This window comes from Melozone crissalis, unplaced genomic scaffold (genome assembly GCF_028551555.1).
Source record: "Melozone crissalis strain CALT ecotype California unplaced genomic scaffold, PUWL_Pcris_2 ptg000029l_1, whole genome shotgun sequence".
Taxonomy (NCBI): domain Eukaryota; kingdom Metazoa; phylum Chordata; class Aves; order Passeriformes; family Passerellidae; genus Melozone; species Melozone crissalis.
In genome coordinates, this window is record NW_026535807.1 from 9,498,614 (window position 1) to 9,518,840 (window position 20,227).

A 20,227-nucleotide genomic window follows, 5' to 3' on the forward strand; every position below is an offset into this window, starting at 1 on the left:
AATTTTTCACTTAGTAGGAAGTATGAAATTGCTGGTAAGTGCATTTCAAAATATCAGCTGTTAGCCAGATTCAATCCATTATTAATTATGCCATCATGGTGATAATTGTTACAATTTAGACACTTCCCAATCAAATCTCTAGTTAATTAACTGTGCAGTCAGTTCTTGGAAAAGTGAGCATTGGGTCACCTCTGTGATGGTGCAGCTCTGGGTCTGATAAAAATGGGGCTGGTAAATCTACACCTACTATCAAATGGAGAGGGAAATTCAAGCCTGGTGTGGACAGAAAAATGCTTAAATGAGGAAAAATTAATGATGAATTTTCAGATGGGTATATGGATTTACTCAGGGCTGGGCTCAGTTACCTACTCTGCTGTTGGCTTCCAGTCTAGTGGCTAGGCCACTGATGGGCAAATTTTCTGCCAGAGTAAATGGGTACAGCTGTTTTGCAGATGAAATAATAATGCCAGTTATGTGTGGCAGTGGATTTGGTAATGAGATTTGATGGTGGACAAGGATAATTCAGCTTGATGTCCTGTGAAAACGCAGGCCAAATCCTTCAGCCATGTATCCCTGGCAACTTGGACAAGACCAAGGCAAACCTGGTTGGTTTACTGGTAGGCAGACATCTGGTTTTGATTTAAGGAAACCAGAATACAGATAATGTGCTGTTGCCTTCATTAATTTGTTCTTGTGACTAAAAGACCTTTATTGATATTATTTTGGAAAAGGCATCTGTATATAATGGTTTAAAATAGAGGTAATTGTACTTCTCTTGGCCCATTCTTTACTTCTTCTACTTAAACCCTACTCAGTGTGATATGGGAATATCTGTACACTGTAGGGGACATGAACCATCAGATGAGGTTTCTATAAGCAAATATAGTATTGGTGCAGTGTGTTTAATGAGAATAATAAAATTCAATTTCATGAGTCCTTAAGACCTCTTGAACATTCTGCTATTGATTAATAATTGTTTAACTTGAAGCTTCCAATATTTTACTTAAAAAACAAAGTCATTTTTTTACTGGGTGCTAAATATTAGTAACAGCAAGTCTGCCAGCACAAAAATGCTATTTTAAAAGGCACATATACATCCTAGCATGAGCAGTACTGATTCTGTGTGGTTATTTAAATTTTCCCTGTATAAAATGTCTAAAATGAGGCTGTTTTAATTTCAAAGCTAAGCTGCAGGTTCCAGTAACCGCAGCTTTCCTACCATCCTTTCTGGGGCTGATGGTGCTCTGTAAGTGACAGATTTGTGTGTTATCTTTAACTGTGTTCACAGCAGAGGACTGCAGCTGGCACTTAAACTAGGGCACAAGAACCTGCTTAAAAGGGAGATGTCTTTTGGCTTTCAGCTTTCTAACTCATCTGGGCTGTTCCTGGCTAATTGCTTCATTAGCACAGCAACAATGTAAAATAGAGTGAGAAGACTGTTGGGAGCACATCCATGAAGGCAGAGCATGACCCCTGTCTGGGCAGGCATCTGCAGCCAGCATTTGCAGGAGCCTTTCATTCTCCCAAGTCAATTGGCAGTCGGAGCGAGCGGCAGCACAGCACACGCAGATAAGACTATTTTAATTTCTTGCTTCAGGAGACTCAGCTGCCTCCTTGGAAAGACTGATGTCTTGTCCATGGATTCACAGACTGAGCAAACATACTGTGCCATTTAATTATTAAAGGATGGCTCCAACATTTCCTAGCAAAATAAGCTGTGGTCTTAGGCTGAATCCTGGCAAAAGTGTTTCACCTGCAGGACCACTCCTCTTACTGTGGGCAATAGGCAGTACTACTGTGGTCACTACTGTTTGGGATAATACAGCTCTGCTAGCCCCATTTCCAAATATCAGCTGATAAAATAGTCATTGTAGCAAGAGATGTCTACAAGTAATACTGATATGCCTTAAGCTGGAATCTCAAGAAAGGAACATAGAGGTGAATGCTTAGTCATCTTAGCTCTGGAACATAATTCAAATGCTATTCCCCCATCTGAATTGCAGAAAAGTGTCCAAAAAATCAAATGTGTTCAGCCTTCCTGCTCTTATGGGGTGTGACTTATGGAGGAGAAAAATGGGAAGACATTGTCAGCACATATGGTGGCTACACATGGCTGCATTCCTGGTCTCAGCAAATGCAATGGTGAGAACTAGGAATTTCTCCAAAGAGCCTCTGCTGGTTTCTTGCAGCTGGTGCTACAGAGGGTCTGGGAGGAATTTTAATTCAGGAGAAATAATAGCATGTAGCTGTAAACGAAACATGATATTTCTTATGAAGTATTCTTTTGGTGAGTTTGTAAGAAATTGCACAGGATGTTAAGAGTACGTGTCAGAAAAGGTGTCCCTGGATGCAGAAAATAAGAACTTTCAAAGTATCAAGGTTGAGGGTTAATGACTGAAGCATGTTTGCCTTTTTGCTGAGCACAGTTTGTGGCAGACTGTCACCTGCATACGTTATTGCCAGGGTAATTAAACGTTGTAGTGCCACATGACACATCCCAACCCACATTTTACTCTGTTGGAGGCTGTGGCATTGCACAGGGAAAGCTGTAGCCATGCTAATTAGGATCAGGCAAGGTACTTGTAAAGCATAATTTAGACCATTTCCTTTTGGGAATTGTCTACTAATGAGTGTGGTTCCAATGAAATGATTCATTGTTCACACTGTCACAGGAATGTTTATTAAGGGTAATCAGTTAAAGCAGCACAGGTGTCAATGTGGGCAGAACATCTTCTTCCAAAGGTCTGTTATTGACAATGTCAATATATGAGGAGAAACCACTTCAGTTTGGCTTTGTGGAGCTGCCAGTTTGACCCCCCAGCCTGAACTAACAGCATTTCTTAGCAGCATATTTGCTTTAACACACTCCAAGAGGCAATAAACTTGGAGCCTGGGGGAGGAGAGAGCCCCTTCTGGCTGCTCTGGTGCTGCTCTGCTTTCCACAGCGGATATGGGTGTTTCTGTGGGAATTCATGTGCCAGGAAGGGGGGCTTCGTTGCCAACAGAGAGCAGCCAATGAGTCTGTGGGATACTGGAATTTTATAGATCAGCTCATCCTGCCTTTGGTTCAAGGCTTACTGTATTGGATTTGTTGTTTCAGCATTGATCCTGCTTGCTTATCTAAGGCAGACTTTTTGTCTCCAAATGCTTTAATGACACAGTTGGTCAATGTTATTTTCTTCTGTGGCTCTCAAAGAGCTCTCAGGCTCTTGGGGGGAGGATCTGTTGTCTGTTAATTGCAATAGATTATCATAATTTTCACTATGGCATGAATGTTTTTGAGAGATACCTTCAGATTGCTGTTGGCCCATCTGTTTGACATATTTTTGCAGGCCAGTAATCCCACATAATCTATATGCCCATGTATACTCATACACTATTTACAGAGAAAAACTATTTGTCGTGACTTTTGTTTATTTTGCTTTCTTTCTGAATGGAAGCTGTACACTGGTTGGCCACTTGAATGTAGTCTGATCTATAGAGATGACAAAAACACTGTTAGTCCAGTATGTGGAAATATCTGGTTTTATTTTTTGCAGACAATGTGCAAATACAGAAAGAAAAGAAGAAAAGGTTGCCTTTCTTTATAAATCTGCATTTTTCTCCCCAGAGCCTGTTTTATGGGTCTGCCCACTGACTGTACTGATAGTCATTGAAGCACATAAAAAGTAATGTGGGAACATCCTTTAAACTAGTGAAGAGAAGATGAAAATAATCAGAACAAATTCACAAAGGCAGTATTATCAGTATTTGTAACATTAATACATTCAGTCCTAACTGCACCTGTTAGTAAGGAAATGCTGCCTTCTAAAATGCATTTTAGTACAGTGTGTAATTTTCAGGATATGTATTAGACACACAGGATTTTGCTTTATTATTCCCAAGGAAGAAAACAAACTATATAGCAACTTCAAGGGAAAAATGAACTAATTTAATGTGAACTCTACTTGGAATAGTTTCTGCTCCTTTAATTTTGTTCTGATACATATTTTTAAATGCTTACTTGAAAGAATGCCGTTTCTTTTCCTTGCCACTTCTCCACTGATTTCTGTTATAGAAAAAGTGTGTTCATTGTCAGACAGATAAACATAGCAGTACATATATATATTCTGAATACTGTATATTCATTAATCACATTGTGTTTTGCTTTATTTTTTCTGAAACTTTGTGTATATTTTCATTATCCTCTTGCATTATTTGCAATGGATTCTATGGCTTGGCAGAGCCACCTCAAATACTAGACATGATAAATGGTAATAGATTTCCCATTTTCCAAATGCTTTTTTATCCTCTTAGTTTAATTGCTGCATTTCTCACTACTTCTGTTGTGCACCCTTGATGACCAGTGCCCCCACAGTCATTTCCTGAGCTGAAATGAGGATTAGATTTATATATGGGAAAGCAGAAAACACATTTGTTTCAGTATCAAAGAGAAACAGCTGTGCTTTGTTTTCAACTGGAATTTCCTCTAAGGTAAAACCAATTGTCTTGGGACATTCAGGCAATTCCCCTTGGCTAAAGAAGTTCTCTGAGACTCTTGGAGGAGGGTAAATTGGATCTTAATATTCAGGTTTAAATCAGAATATGCTTAAATTCTAGTGATGAACCTAGAGAGAGAATGAAATGGCATGGTTCCTCTAGTCTTATTTGTAGACTGGTTCTTCAGCATCATGAAAGCAAGGAAGCTGTGGTGCAAAATGGTATTTGATTGGAAAAAGAGTGTAAGACCCTCTGCTACAGCTCAAGTGAAATTAATTGGAGATGCCTGTGCTCAGTAGAGGGGAGAGAAGAAAAAGCATGAACAGAGCATGAAACTGTGCGTGGGGAGCTGGGAGTCAGCTCTCAGGCTGTCTCAGAAATTGAACATTTGGGGTCTAATCAGCCCCCAAGTGCTCAGGCTTTTCATCTTCTATACAAGACTTTAAATACATAATTTACATCTAAATTAATCTGTAGTTAATACACACGTACACACTTGCCAGTGCTTTCAACTCTATATAATTTTAACGAAAACAAGATGGAGACAAGAAGAAAATCTATTGTGTTGTTTCATCAAGATTGACCTCGAAGGTACTGAGGGTTCAATGACTTTTGAGGGTCGGTAATGGGAATTCCTGAATTTGGAGTTTGGTGTTAGCTCTCTGGGATTGTCATTTGTGTGTGCTCCTGACACTTCTACACATTCAGAACAGCTCTCCATAGCCCCTTCCCTGCTGGAAAGCTTTCTGGGTCAGTCTGGGTTGTTTTCCTTTGATTCCAAACTTAGACCTCTGAGTCTGAATTTGCAAAACTGTTCATGCGTCCTTCTAGCCTGAAAAGGGGGAAGGTAACCCTGGTGACTAAGTGCAAAGACTCAGTGGCAGAGCCTTGCTGAGATCAGGCACTGGAGGTGAATTATTCTGTGTCATGTCTCTAAGGAGACTCCTGGAAAGCCACAGTGTGTTGTTTCCACAGACCAATGGCTGCAGGCAGCAAATTGCAATCTCCAAAGTCATCTGTGGGATCAGCAGAAATGTTGGCTAGAGATAAACTCCCAAATGTCCATCTATTGAGGGCAGCCTTTACCCCTCAGGTATTGATTTAGTAATGAAGCTTTCTTGTACAGATCCAGAGTTTCCCTATGGGTTCCTGGAAGGCACCTCTGAGCTCCCCTGGGACCATGGTAAGAAACAGTTGAGAGCCACTGCTGCTGTAGTCTGAATTCCCATAGAGAGAGGGAAGAATATTTTGCTTATTCAGCTGCTGAGAGAGGCTCAACTCAGCAGAAAAGGTCAACTAAAGTGCTACTCCCAGTGTGATCTGGTCTAAATTCAGATGAAAGGGAGTAGTAACATATTGGTTGGGCAGAGTCCTCAGCAGGTGTTGTTCTCCCAGAAGAGTGTGGGGGTGAGCAGGGCTGGGCAAGGAAGGGAGTGAGACTTGTGTACCATCATGAACCCTCTCTAAAGTCCTTCCACAAAAAAATAGTGTGAAGCTTGTTTGGGAAATTGATGTTCAACATGTAGTTGGTGGGATGGTGGCTTTCCTCTTAGGTCTGTGTGATATTGTCAGTGGTTTCTACAGACACAAAAAGCTCTTCTGCAGACAAGTTTCCTTAGCAGGACTTGCCCTGCTGGGGCTGTTACCAGAACAGTCCCATTGTATTTGTGCTGGTGCTGGGTTTCTGGTGAACTGCTCCCATAAAATTGAGGGCTTTTATCTCCATTGCTCTGGTAATCTCTGGATTAGCTTTCTGGTGAAGTGCAAGCAGGCACTCGTGTGTGCTAAGGAATAATCTTACTTTGCAAATTAATATGTTAATGTAGTGCCAGATTCCCAGCCTTTAACAGTGGGAGACCCGTGATAGGTTTAAAACATCAATGTGTGATTTTATTCATCTGCACGAGATAACAAAACAGCCCTGCACTGAAAGCTCCAAAAGGGTCTGTGCCCCCTCTAGCTCAGTCCCTGCCGTTCTCCCCACAAACCCCTTCCCTCTCACTCCCTGTGCCCTGCCTGGAGCCCGGCTCTATTTCCCAGCGCTCAGACATTAATTTGGAGCCGGCAGCCCCTGGCAGAGGCAGGCAGGGGTGCGGAGGGAGCAGCGGCTCAGAGCCATGTGAGCGCAGCGCTGGCGGCTGCAGAAGATGTTCGCTGTCTCGCTCAAGTGCCGGCTCGGGGTGGTGAGACGGAGGAGCAAAGGTATGGCCAGAGCAGAGCAGCTCGCTGCTGCCCGAGAGCGACTCGGAGGGCACTCACTCGAGCATTTGCTTTTCCTTAGCTGGGCTAGAGGAAAAAAAGCTACTTGGTCTGTGATTGATTTTCACCCTCTGTGCATTGGCAGGTGGGAGTAGGATTATTTTAATTTCTTGCATGTCCTATATTTTTCAGATGTGGGATTTTTTTTTTTCCATTGACTCGCTGGATTTTTTCTCTATTCATCTACCACGGTTATTACTGCAGTAAAGTAGATTTAGGTGTGCCTCAGAGTCTCACAAGGTTTCCCTCCTCCCGTGTGGGAGCTCTTACTTTACAGGGAGAAGCACTTGAGTGTTGGACTCCACCAGACTGTTAGGAAGTCATGGTGCCTGTCCCTCCCTACATTCCTTCCAGAAAGGGAGTGGGTTGAAAGGATGAAAAACCTGGCAGGAAAATGGGGAGAAAAATCAACTTTGAAAAGGTTTGAGGAACAGTAATATTTTATTTCAGAGCAAGTTAATCTGAGATGGGGCAGTTTCTGTACTCACCATCCTGCAGTGCTGCATGCGATGAGAAGTGAACAAGTTTTGTGGTGCTGGACTGCGATTCCCTTGTCCCAGGCTGAGCTGTGTGGGTGTTTGGAGGTCTCTGCTCTCCTGGCTCACTGGAGCACTGCGGCCGGGGCTCACTCTCGCTGCTGTTGCCTTTGATTTTGGGAGGTTTGCATTTTAATGGAGCCTGAAGCAGATCCCACTGCTTGGAGCTTGACTCCCCTGTGCAAGCCCATCCAGCCAGCGGCACTCCTGCAGCAGATCAAAGCCCTTTGCTGCTAAGGAAGATGACCTGCATTTTTATGGGCACCTCTAAAGCAAAACAGCTTTTAGGGGCTCAGTGTAACTTGGATGCTATCGATTCCAAATAAATGCATAAACTCAGCTTTTAGTCTCACTTAAGGGGAGAGACACTTACATGCTGATGCAAGGGTTTCTGTGCTGACACACAGAAACTCTGTCAGGACCGGCAGGTAGAAAACCTTAGTAGCAAAGAGAAAGGCCTGAACGCAATGCACAAGTTTCTGATGTGGACTGGACCTTAAGTCTAGGGTGCAATTCCTGTGTGCGACTTGCCTAGTAAGTAAAAAAGTATTTACTCAGATCGAGGTTGCAATTCTATGGGATGGATGTGAATAGGGAGCAGGAGCCTGAGGGCTGCCTCACTTGCCATGGGTTACTGGGGTGCTAAGAGAGCAGGTGGGTTGTGATGGCCCCACGGTGCTGCTTCCTCCTGTGTGTGCACAGGCTGGGAGATGCTCTCTGGCACTCTGCTGCACACAGGGGCACGTTCACCCCGGGGTTACAGTCCTGCTGTGGCAGCCTCAGAACTGAACTTACTTCAGATGTATAAATTTGTATTTGGCTTCACTTGCCTTTGACATTTTATCCTCATGCTCCTTTGTTTCTTTGCCTCCATAGTTTGGAGGCTTTGTGGGCTTCTCTGCACTGGAAGGAGTTTCATGTTTGCAATAAAACATGTTGGCATAGGCAGAATTTCCACCTTCCAGATCAATGCCTGGAAGTGCTTGAATCAAACACAGCCCTGGGGTCCCTTTTTAATTGGCAGATGCCAGGAGAAGGTCTGGTGGTGCCTTATTAGTTTTTACAGTTCTTTTTCCCTGGCTTGCTTTTTTGCTGCATATCCTTAAGGAATTGGCAGTAGTGTTGGAACACGATGGGTTTTTCTTCTACAATTTTCCAGGAAAGTAAGGAACACAGAGCAGAATAAGTGCATTTGTGCCTGCAAATCACTGAATACGTAGCTTGAGATTGTAATGAAGGTTAAAAAAAGAGTTATCCCTGTACTACCTGATAAAGTTTTAGTGGCTTTAGTTGAAATATTTAGAATATACTTAGATCACCTGCTTTTCTTAGTGACAGATTTAAATGAGAGAATTGCTAATCCAATGCTAAATTGTACTGCTTTGATCAAGGATTAAATTGAGCTGGAAGTGGCTTTTGGGACTTGAGCTTTGAAATGAACAACCAGAGAGAGATGTTGTTACTCATCTTCAGCATTTTGGGACAGATAATGTTTAAGGAATGTGCCCAAAAGAATGATCAAAAATAAATATTGCCTGGGCACTTTGGTACTGGAATGAGCCTATCATGACTGGGCAGCAACCAAGGACAGGAGCTGCTATGAATTATGTTAGTGAGTAATGAAACTCTGCTACATTTCACATGTTGCATCCTAGGAGGTGGTCAGGCCATTATTTGGCACTAAAAATTCCACCACCTTTTGAGGAGAGACAGGAAGAAATGGCAAAGGGGATGTGTGAAAGAGAATGGCAAATACCCCAGTCCAGGTATCTGTCTGTCCTCTGGTCCAGGCATTTATGTGACCCAGTGTCCCAAAACTGTGCTCTGCCTGGCTTTGCAGGTGGATGCTTGCTGAGGGCATGCTCTTCTGTGAAGCTGATTTTAATTAATTATAAGGTTAGGTGTTCAAATCTCAGCTATGGTGGCTGCTGTTAGTTTTGTGTAGTCTTAGCTTTAAACATCCTCATAGAAATAAGGATTGATCTCCCTGTACTAATTGCTACTCTCTGCTGCCAAACAGACCCCTTCCCCCAACTTTCTGCCTTCTATATATTCTTTTCCATCCCTCAAACTTTGCCTGCTCCTCGCCAGCTAATCCCCTCACTTCGGGGAGAAATTCTTGCTGTCAGTCCTCTTGGATTCCTGCTTTCCTTCTCTCGCTGAGCCCTTGAGCTTTTCCTGGCATGAGGAACATTCACAGTTAATCCCCCAGGCATTTATCCCGTTGGCTGGGGCTGGCAGCACTTCCCTGTCCACAGCTCTCAGCTGTCTTTGGCCAACATCAGCTCCTACAGCTGCAGGGCTCCTCAGTTCTCTTCAAGGACCCCTGATCCTCTGCAGAAGGTGCTCCTGAAGACCCCAAGGAACACACAGTCACCTGTCCAATACAATAATTAAACTTTCCTCAGTATTAGTGTGTTTTTCAATTGGGAAAGCTAAATGATTTCTGTCTGGTCGTGCTTGTCATTGAGCTGAGCTCAAAAGGGACTGTTTGGGGAGGGTTGGTTGGTGGTTGCCTGCCCTGCTAGCCCCCAGTTGCTGCAGCAAATCAACTCTATTTTATAAATAAGTAAACAGAAGCAGTGAGGAGCCTAAATAATTAACCAGATACATGTGTTGGAGTGAAAAGTAGCAAATGAGGCAGTTTGAAGGCGTCCTCACTGCTTTCCCTGCTTTCCAAAGGCTGCAGCCCAAGGGGAGGGGGGTGCTGTGTGAGAGCTGGTGAGACCAGCAGCTGCCTCAATAAACAGTAGCACACATCAAAGGGTCTGGACCCCACTGCCATGGCAGAAGAAAAGCTTGGTTACTTGCTATGAGACATTCAAGCTTAAAACCTGTTTATTTTTGTCCAGTCTAGTTTCTCCTATTGTGTGGTGTGAATGATGTAATGAAAGCAATTTTGCTGTTCCTTTGTCAAAAACTGTCATCTGGAACGTGCCAGGTATCACATCCTGTAAAAGAAAATACATATTCTGCTTTCCATTTACATTCCTCAGTGTTTTTCAGCCTTTTAAGCTTCCCTAAGTCACATTTCCTATGTTCTTTTTTGGACTAGATGCTTTCTCTTGCATTTTGTTCTTCCTCTCTTGTGTTGTCTGGGAACTGAGAAAATAAATAAGCAAAGAAAAAACACCCTGAAGCCCCCAGGAATAAAATAGAAGAATATGTTCAGAAAAACTGTCATACAGAGTGAAATGTTAAAAAAAAGTTTTAGAACAGCAGCTTTTACCGTGAGACCCAGATTTTCAATAATAAGACATTTGGGCATGTAGGCATTCTTGTCCCTTAGATGGAAGTTACTGCATCCTGTTTGGTGTCGGAAGATGTTTGGATGTATTTCCATGTTTTTATTGAGAACAGTGTCATGGGAATCAATCCCAAGAGCTGGGAACATGCTCTTGGGCCACTTCACCTTGTTTGCTGTACAGCAGTATCACATTGTAAAGGATCCTGGCTGTGTTTCATAGCAGGGACTGTTGCTGCAATTGTGTTCCTGTCACAAAAAGATTTGCTCACTGCAGGAGGACAAGAAAAATTTTGGGTCTCTGCTTGGCAAGGGAAAAAAAGAAAAAAAAGTGCAAACAGATAAGCTGCTTCCATCCTGTGGTGTGATGCCAAGTCCAGAGCACCACACAGCAACATGAGAGAGTGAAAAGTCTAGTGGAGCTTCTACTCCTGGAGGAGAGAAACCATTGTTATTCCTGTATTTATCCTCCAGGCCCAGAGGAGCCAGTAAAACAAAGCAGGTGGGCAACCAACACACAGAGAAACCAGACTCATCCCCAGAATGAAACTGTGGTGCAGAGGTTGAGCCTGTGGTGAGGCCAAGTGCAGTGTTTTGGCCTTTGCTTGGCCAGCTTTTCCTTAGGGTGGTCACTGCCTGCTAGGATTTATCCTCACCTGCCTGTCTCAAAGCAGAAGGCATCTTGGAGATGCTGCTGTGAATATTTATGGGGCTGTTCCTGCTGCAGCCATGAAAACCAGGCAGTGGTGAATGCAGGGAACTCCCTCACCCAAACCACTGAGCTGGCAGTGGCTGAATTCCTTTCCTGTCAGCGTGGCTACGTTCAGCCCTTTCCCTGTCTCATCAATAACTCATGATTGGGCATGTTTTATTTATATCCCCAAATGAAGCCCATTTTTCAGCCTGATGCTCCAGCATCCCAGGTGACTGTCACCAGCTCTGAGTGCTGTGTGGTTCCTTCAGCCCCAGCTCATCCCTCATCTTCCTCCAGGCTCCAGGAGGCAAGAGTATATTGATCTCTTAGGGGGGTAATTGAATGCAAAAAGCCCCCAGCAGCCCAGAGGCAGATGATAAATCCTTGCAGGGAAGCCAGTGTGCAAAGCAGCGTGTCTGAGGGGGCATTATCCCTTCCTGCTGGAAAGGTACAGCATGTATTGGCATCCTGGGTGCAAATCCTGCCCAGATCCCACCTGTTGGAACAGGAATGAAAGACAGCCCTGCCTTGCTGTGGGTGTATTACACAAGAGCAGTTGCACTGGCCCTTTGCTGTGCTGCATGGGGAGACCCGGGCTCTTTCTGGAGTGGTTTGGAAAATCTGGGCCTTGATTTTCACCCTGCAAAAATCATGAGGGGAGAAATCCTGATGCTCCTTGTGTATATCCATGCATTCTTTCTGTTTTGCATGTAAAAGTGTGTGGGGGTTTTGAGGGTGTTATTAAAGCTAAACACAGAGGCTAAGGACTCTGTCCCATACCTTCCCTTTATGTTCCTGTGATTAACCATTTGTTGTGCAGGTGGTTTTCTGGGCATTTGTTTTCTCTGTGACAACCACTCCAGCTGTCTCCCTTGAGAAAAGTCCAGGATGGCAAGAGCAGGTGTCTTGTTTTTGTGGGTGGGTTTGCCCACTGGCTGCAGGGCATCACCCATCACCCTGTGTCCCAGGTATCCCCTGGCACAAGGACATGCCACAGTGACACAGGGCAGCACCTGAGGCTGGGAAGTGCTGCTGATTTGCATCTCTGCCTTGCAAGCTCAGACAGGCATTTTTGGAGAACAAAGAATAATTTCCTTAACCCAGATGATATTTAATCTGCTTTGTCATAGAGAGGAAAACCAGGCCTTGAACTTGGAAACCTGTAGAAGGTTCTCAAGGTCACCACTGGCCTATCTGCAGTGTGTGAGTGAAGGAAATGCAAATGCACATGGTACTGTGATTTGATAGTTGCCATTGAACTGTTTTGTAAACAAAACTCAGTTCACTGAAATTGTAAGATGTAGTGAATTCAGAGTCAATAGAAACAAGATTTTAAAATATTATTTCAGCATTATTATCTTGCTGCTTATAAGGTGTGTCTGAAGTTTCTTTTTTTGCACTGTGTATGTGTCACCAGAGTGGGTTTGGATGTTAAAACCATGGATCTAAAGGAAGTTGTTTTCCCTGTTTGTCACTGAGCTTTTTTCCTCTTGACTCCATTCCTTACATACACCTGTGGGACATTTTTGTCGCAGCCTTCTAAGTCAGTGAATAATACAAAGCAGCTTGGCAGGCAGCATTTAAAACAGGTGAGGAAATGCCTTGATTTCCTATTCCCCTGCACCTGTACAACTTTTTATCCACAGCATTTCTTCCCTTGTGTACAAGTCTGACTTTGCATACTCATGGGGGTGTGCCAAATCATAATTCTTCATTTGTTTTGGAGCTGACAGGGAATCCACAGTGGGTCTGTCTGGAGGCCAATCTGCTCCTGTGCCTCAGGGCCATGTCAAGGAGATTGTATTAGCTTCTCTGTTCTCTCAGTGTGGCAATACTTTCCTTTTAATTGTAAAAATCCACCTAAATTTGACAGAATTGAAAGTCTAAAATCACCCCATGGGCACCCTCAGTAAATTCTGTGTAATGCTTTCCCTCCTCCTCAAAGTCTTAAAATTCAAGCTCCTACCAGGCTGATCTATGCCTCCAGTGTGACATCAGGAACAAACCAAAATTATAATCCTGTATCAGTAAAAATGAATATTTTTCTTTAACCTCTTTCTTCTATTATCACCTACAAAAATATATTCTTTAAAAGCGCTAGAAAGGCAGTAACTGAAGTTATGTACAGACTGATGTTACTAACATGGGTTATTTTATATACTTGCTGGCAGATCTAAGCTTTTGCCCTGGTTTATGGCAAATTTGGGAAGAAACTTCCAAAAGGGTTCCAGTAGAATGGAGATTCAGGCAGCTTCTCCCCCAACTAGTTTGGGAATAGATTTTCTTGCAGAAAAGTGGATAAGTGCTTATTTAACAAACAGTATTCCTATTTAATAAGTATTCACGAGCATAAAAAATTAATAGTAAACAATAAAACCTCTCGCTGTTCTGAAGAGATGGAAAATTCAGAAAGTCCTTTTTGTGGGGAGTAGCTTGGCTTGCTCAGTCTCTTGTAAGTCCCTCCTGCTCTGGAGATGCTGCATCCCAGGCCCTGGTGGGCCGTGGGTGCGAGTTCCCAATCATCTTATGGGTTTCCAGTCCAGAGCACATTTCAACAGTTGCAAGAAAAAGAAAAGCCACAGTCCAGGGGACTTCTCTGCCTCAGATAGCTAAAAACTAACTAAAAAGCAAAGGAGAGCTCTGTCCTGCTGTCTGTGCTGCAGACAACACAGTCTGAAAAACACAGAGAGAGAAAGCTGAAGCTCTTTTCTCTCTGTTTTTGAATACAGCTCCCTCAAGTATTCCACTGATTTACCTTCTCCCCCCTTCACTCTCAGATCTGGTTTTAAAGTGCAAAAGTTATTTCTGGGCTAAACAGGTGAATGGTGATACAATTCACTATCATAAAGTCACCCCAGGACAGATTTCTATCCTGTCTCAATGTAAATACCTGGTAAGGAAGTAGGTTTTTATTTCATACTTTGAAGGAATTACTTTGAATGGTAATGGACAAAATGAAATTAAGTTATTAAATAGCAAAATATTCTAACAATGCATTCCAGAAGAGTAAGAGGACAAAAATAATGTGATGTGAAGTTTCAACATTCTGGATCTGGTGGAGTCCTGAGATGATAACAAGGCCACATATTGGCAAGGTAAAAGGTCTGTATTTTAATTTTGTATATTTGTAGTCTGTCCAAAGAAGATGTTTCTATGAGTTACAGATACAAAAGGAAACTAAACAACACTGACTTTTGCTGTAGGCTGAAATTACAGTAATTTTTCAATTACTTTCAACAAATCTGGTGGCCACCAGCTGTTCTCCTAATGCAACTGTTAGCTAATAATAAGAAGCGCTTCCCCAGCTTTCTATTCCCTCCTGGATATGCTGTGCTGGCTCATTTAGCTCAGGTAAAAGGAGTGATTTGTCTCATTGCAGAATGTGTTGGGAGGGGGTCTGAACAGGATTCCTCTATTCACTTTTTGCTCTGTTGCATGAGCTACTTACACCTCACTGTACTCAGGGTAAAGAAAATAGCACTCTGTGCCTCCTCCTAGGATAGAAGTCCTTGGAAAAAAATTCCATTGCTTTCTTTTAATATGGGTCTATAAAAGCTTTTCTCTAAACGTGCTGCGTTGTGCATTTGAGGCTCACTGGGTCTGACATGCTGGAGTTGGGGTTGTGTCCTTGCCCAGGCTGGCAGCCTAGTGCTGAACTCTTCTCCTCTTCTTGGTTTCACTCAGATCCTGAGGGTTTTTGTAACCTAGTTTTTTTTGTGAGCCATTTCCTTTCCTCTCTGTTCCAATTGCTCTTTTTGCTGTACAGAGTATAGCCAGATTAATCATACAAAGCCATGGAAATCAGCAGTGTGTAATTCAGGGCTTGGTAACTGACTGTGGGGAGGGCACAAGGGAAGGGTTGTGCTCTTTACAAAATTTCCACATGATATATCAATCCTCAAGACTTATGCCTGTGTTTCCTTTTCCACAATATATTTCAGGAAATACAGACCAAAAGGAAACTAAGTGCCTTTTAAAATAAATGGTCTGTCTTTGCAACCTGTACACCCCTTCTCATCTGAGGGCATTGGAGTGTAGCAAAACAGTCATGAGATAATGTTTTCTCCTCATACACACTCTTTTTTCCACTGAGAAAACAGACCTGAACAGAAAATGAATGCTTTGGGCATTTGTCCAGAATCCTGCAGTGGGTTGTTCATGCTGTTGCTGTGTCTGTGCTGCTTGGAGAGATCAGCATGCATTGCACTGGGGCCAAATGCCAATTAGAGAATAAAAGTGATTACACACAGTTGCTGAGGTATTTTTGTGTGGACATAATTTTCACCAAGGTACCTCAGATAAAATATGAAGTTAGCAGAGGCTCAGTGCTGTCTGTGAGAAGATATAGCCTTTTCTCAGCTGGCATGTAACCAAGGAGAAACATCAGCCTTTTTCACTTCAAGGCTTTGCACATTACTCTTGGGGTTTTCCTCCCTCCCCTATCTGCTTGCTTATATTTTGTTTTGCTTAAAATACATTTGCATATCTTTAAAAGTTTTGGAAAATTATGAATTTAACTGATACCTCTGGCAGTGAGGAGGGCAGAGTCTTTCCACCTAATTCCATCCCAGTCTATTGCAACCATATAAGTGGTCTAAGAAATGAAGGTAATTAAGAGTTTTAAAATCAAAATGGAGAGTCAGAGCTCAGAGATGCATGAGATCTGCAGAGTTTTGTCTACCTGCCCTTAGAAACTCCTTCAAGAGTCCAGGATGAACTTTGTAACCAGAGTCCAAATAAAAAGAAAGTGAGAAATAGGTAATGACTGGGTGGTCAGGATATTCATGTGAGCAGAGAGATCCCAGGTCACATCCCTCATGTGCCTGATATAAATCTGCAGTTGGAATTGACATCTCAGGTTATTTTAGGTTGTCAACTATGGCATGTACAGCTTCATCGTAGAAACAATGAACGAAGCTCTGGTTTTGCAAGACAAAAAAATACTGCCCCACTTGGATTCACTGCCAGTGCAACAATAAAAGCACAGACGTATGAATTCAATAACACAGGTCTCTCTTCCTGAAATAATTCTTCCTCTGCCTTTAAGTGAGGGCTCCAGGGGTAGGCATTGTTTTTTCCAATATCTGTTCAGTAATCCTGCTGGAAAATAAAATCATGTCCAGTTAGTTTACTTTACCAGCTGCTCTTGCCATATATTAACAATACCTGTGGTCTTACATCCCAGAGGTATTTACAAGGTCTTTATTTGACAAAATCATCCTTGATTGGTAAAGCAGGAAGAAATAACTCCTTTTTGTTTCTATGATGTGTAGCTGAATGGTCATAAAGATGAGACGTTTTCAGAAAGCAAGGAATTTAAGTAGTAATAATAGGCTGTCTGTGTTGCACCTGTAAAGCAAGCATTGCTTCCCTGAGAAGTTAATTTCTTATGCATTTTCTTTCTTTGTATCTGTTGTCATGTTTTCTGATGAACTCCCTTCCTGCCCTGGAAAGAGCTATTGCTTCCAGTTTTGTCTTCAAGCAATGAGCATAATAATAGATAATTAAAATGACTCAAGAAATAAAAGTGCTAGAGTACCCACATTTATACATTCCTTTCTGGGAAGAAAACAGGAAGAAATATAGGGAGGGGATAAAACAGACTGATTTGAACGACAAAAAGCAATCCTAGCATCTCTCACAGGGAAATGAAAATTATTGTGGTGTTTCTGGTATAGTTTTATTGAAAAATGGTCAAGAACTGAACTCTTGTTGAGCAAGTTCAGGCTTTGTCTGTCTGTCTGTCTGGCTAAGGTGCTATCATTTGGCACAGTGGAGCAGGCTGATTTCAGGTTGCCAGCATCACAGGAGATAGGCTGATGGTTAAAGCCTCACTGGCAGGTGCACCCTGATTTTGGGAACCTCAGAAAGTGAAGTAAACCCTGCACAAGCCCTGACCCTTCAGCATATCCATATTACTTGGATAATTACTTGGATATTGGTCGATACAAATAAATTAACTGCATGTTGGGCTCATGCTCCCAGTCCACGGGGGCACACCCAATGAGCAAACTAGAGCTGGGTCCTGTTCCTGCTCCTGGGCATCAGGTGAAGTTCAACCCAAGGACAGCAGGATGTCACCAGCCTGTAAATGCCATCAAGCTGAAGGTCTCCAGAGACAGCCTTGTGTCACAGAAGGAAGTTTGTTCATGCATGTGCTGCTCATACATGGGTCAGAGCCTGGATATCCTCTGTGTTCATTCCTTGGGGACCCATTTCAGGCCTGTGCTGCCTCCCCACCACTGCCACAGGGAATGGGATTTAGAGCTGCAGTGCCTGGAGGGAGCAGTGGGTTGTTGTGCTGCGACCAGTGGCACAACTTCCATTTCTCACTTCACCCATGGTCTTTTTCTCAACCCCCCCAGGGTTGGGGTTTCCAGCACTGGCTTGCCAGAACTCTGCCACACCCAGAGTATTTTCCCCCAAACCCTTTATCTGCTACTTTTAATGCAGCTTGGGGTAACATGATATTTTCTTTTTCCAACAGTTGCACTGCTTTCTTTTTTTCCTCCTGCACATAAGCATCAAATGCTGTTTGCTGAATATTTCACTTGTTCTTATTTGGGCTGAAGGTTTCTGTTACCACTGGCCCTTAGGGGACCAATTTAGCTGCACTGAACCAGTTTTGGTGTTCAATTCCTTCTTTTCAAAGAGCTGCATTTACACATCAGTTGAACCCTTCGTGTGCTGGCATCTTCCACATTTCCAGCTCAATGAATGTTTAAAACTGATATTTCTATCCCCACACACAGATATGCCTCTGCCTTCGAAATGCTGGGGGGACATGAAAGTCCTGCTGAGAAGCGGGGGAGATTTTGATGTAAATGATGTCCCGCAAGGGACACAACCTCATTCCAGCTGAGTGAGGTTTTATGCACAGAAATGCAAAATATTCAGACCGTGTATCATTAAAGTGTTGCAGGAAAGCCTCCCCAAGCCAATGAGTGCCTCAATAAATTCTGAATTGCTGACCAAATCTCCCCACCTGTGCTCTGAGATCAGCCTTTATAATTGCAAATGTGTCCTGCAGCATCCTGATGTTTGTGGGGCTCTTGACCCTGCTGGTGTCTTGTGGGCATTCCTTGATGGGCAAGCCTACAAAATTCACTCTGTTCTCTTCCAGTGCTAGGAAGAGATGCAGGCAGAGGAAGTGATTCCATAGTGTATTGTGTCTTTCAGATAAAATACAGAGGATTACAGGTCTTTTGGTGCCCATAGGTTTATATTTAGATATTGGAAATGCACCAGTTGTGCATATTGTTTTAGATTATGACTTTCCTTAATGTAACCAGAGTTGTGATGTTGATATCATGGTGGAGGAGAGAATGCTTTGTGTTTTATTGTAGGGAATTTTCAGAAGCATCATTCTGACATCAGCACTTGGGTCTTTTCATGAGGCTGGGTGCCCTGCAATCACACAGAAGCTGTAGAAAAGCCCACCACACTGTCTTATTTGAATTGTCCTCCCACTCTCAGCTGCCTAGGAATCAGCCTATTCAGACTTTACAGGATAAAGATATTAGAACCAGAACAAGCTCCTGTAGAGGATCCCTGAAGGTGGTGTGTGCATGTGTGCTGCATTGAGTGTGTGAATGCCCCGAAATTCTATATATTCCTTCTGGGCCATTGAGCAGGATCCTTATTTCCTGTCAGATTGTAGCATCTGAGTGATGGATTGCAGAACCCTGCCTATTGCCTGCCTATCAGTTTAACTTCTCAAAGCCCTTTTGGAAGCCATGGTGCTGTTTAAGCAGAATATATAATTATTTGGAGTTTGTTTTGCTGTTGGCACAATGGAATCCACATGGTCTTTCACCCTACTTGGTACAACGCTTTCTCATTGTAGGCTGGAGAAAACCTGATGCAAGGGACTGTGATGCAAATGTTAGTACTTAAGATCTCCATTACGAGCTGCAGTAACAGAGATGTGTGCTGGGCTGAGAAGGGAAGTGATTTAATGCTGCTACTGTCTAAATTGTGTTTTACTAGTTGTGTCCTAGTATTAGTAGTATATGATAGCCCCGTAGCCTGCACGGGGATATTCTGTGTCCAGGGTAATACATAATTTCAATGTTTCTATGAGTATGGTTCTATTCTCAGTATGGCTGACTATGACAGAGCATCCAAGAGAGGCATGTCCATGTATTTCCCTTCCTGTCTTGTGTTATCCCTGACAGCTTCTGGATGCTGCTGCTCAGTTCTGCACTGTCAGACTCTGCTATTTAGGAATGGCTCTGAAGCAGCATTGTGTTTGGTTTTCCTATTCAAAATGCATATCCTCCCTTTCCATAAAGTTATACAGAGAGTGGGGTGGCATGTGCAGAAGGCCTCTGCAATGACCACCCAAAGCCAGAGACACTCCTCTCTCAGGACTCCCCCTGTAAAACATGCTCCAAACTGGCTCCTTTGGTGGCAAAGGTATCAAGATGATCCTCAGCAGAAGCCCAAGGGGAATATTGGGATACATTTATTTATTTATTGTGGCATATCCTCTCAGCTTTGGTGGTGAAGTTATTAAAATGAGGCTTGTCAGCACACTGAAGAGGGTTGGGGGGCCTTTGCATCTTCCATGCAGTTTGATCCTGTGCGGCTCGTTAACACTCAGTTGCTTTTGTGATTAATTATTTAGTCTTCTCCCTTGGTACTGGGGTATAATAGCACAACCCCCCTTTCTGCTGAGATTCACAGTTCTTTGCTTTTCCCTTCAAGCCTCTCACACCCCCTCGAAGCTCAGAGCAAGGCTGTCCAGGCTGCAGCACTTAAAGAGGCCGGCAGCTCCCGAGCTGCTGCTGGTCCTTTGGCTCTGTGGAAAGGACAGGGGCTCAGCCCATGGGTGCCCATCAGTCCCAGCTCCTGCACTGCCCAAGTCAGTGGGGAGCAGTGGGACAGCTGCCCCTGAGTGCTCTGTCCCTCCAAGAATGGCCTCTCACTCCAGTGGGTACTTGTGTGCAGAGACATCAGACCAGGCTGGCATCGACTCCGTGTGCAGCCAGACACAAGAATTGCAAATTGGAG

General features: G+C 43.3%; 1 protein-coding gene across 5 annotated transcripts in view; it reads left to right on the top strand.

Annotated features, from left to right (window-relative positions):
- GRIP2 (glutamate receptor interacting protein 2) overlaps positions 1–20,227 on the top strand; it is a 249,071-nt gene that overhangs the window by 118,790 nt on the left and 110,054 nt on the right. The window lies entirely within an intron of this gene.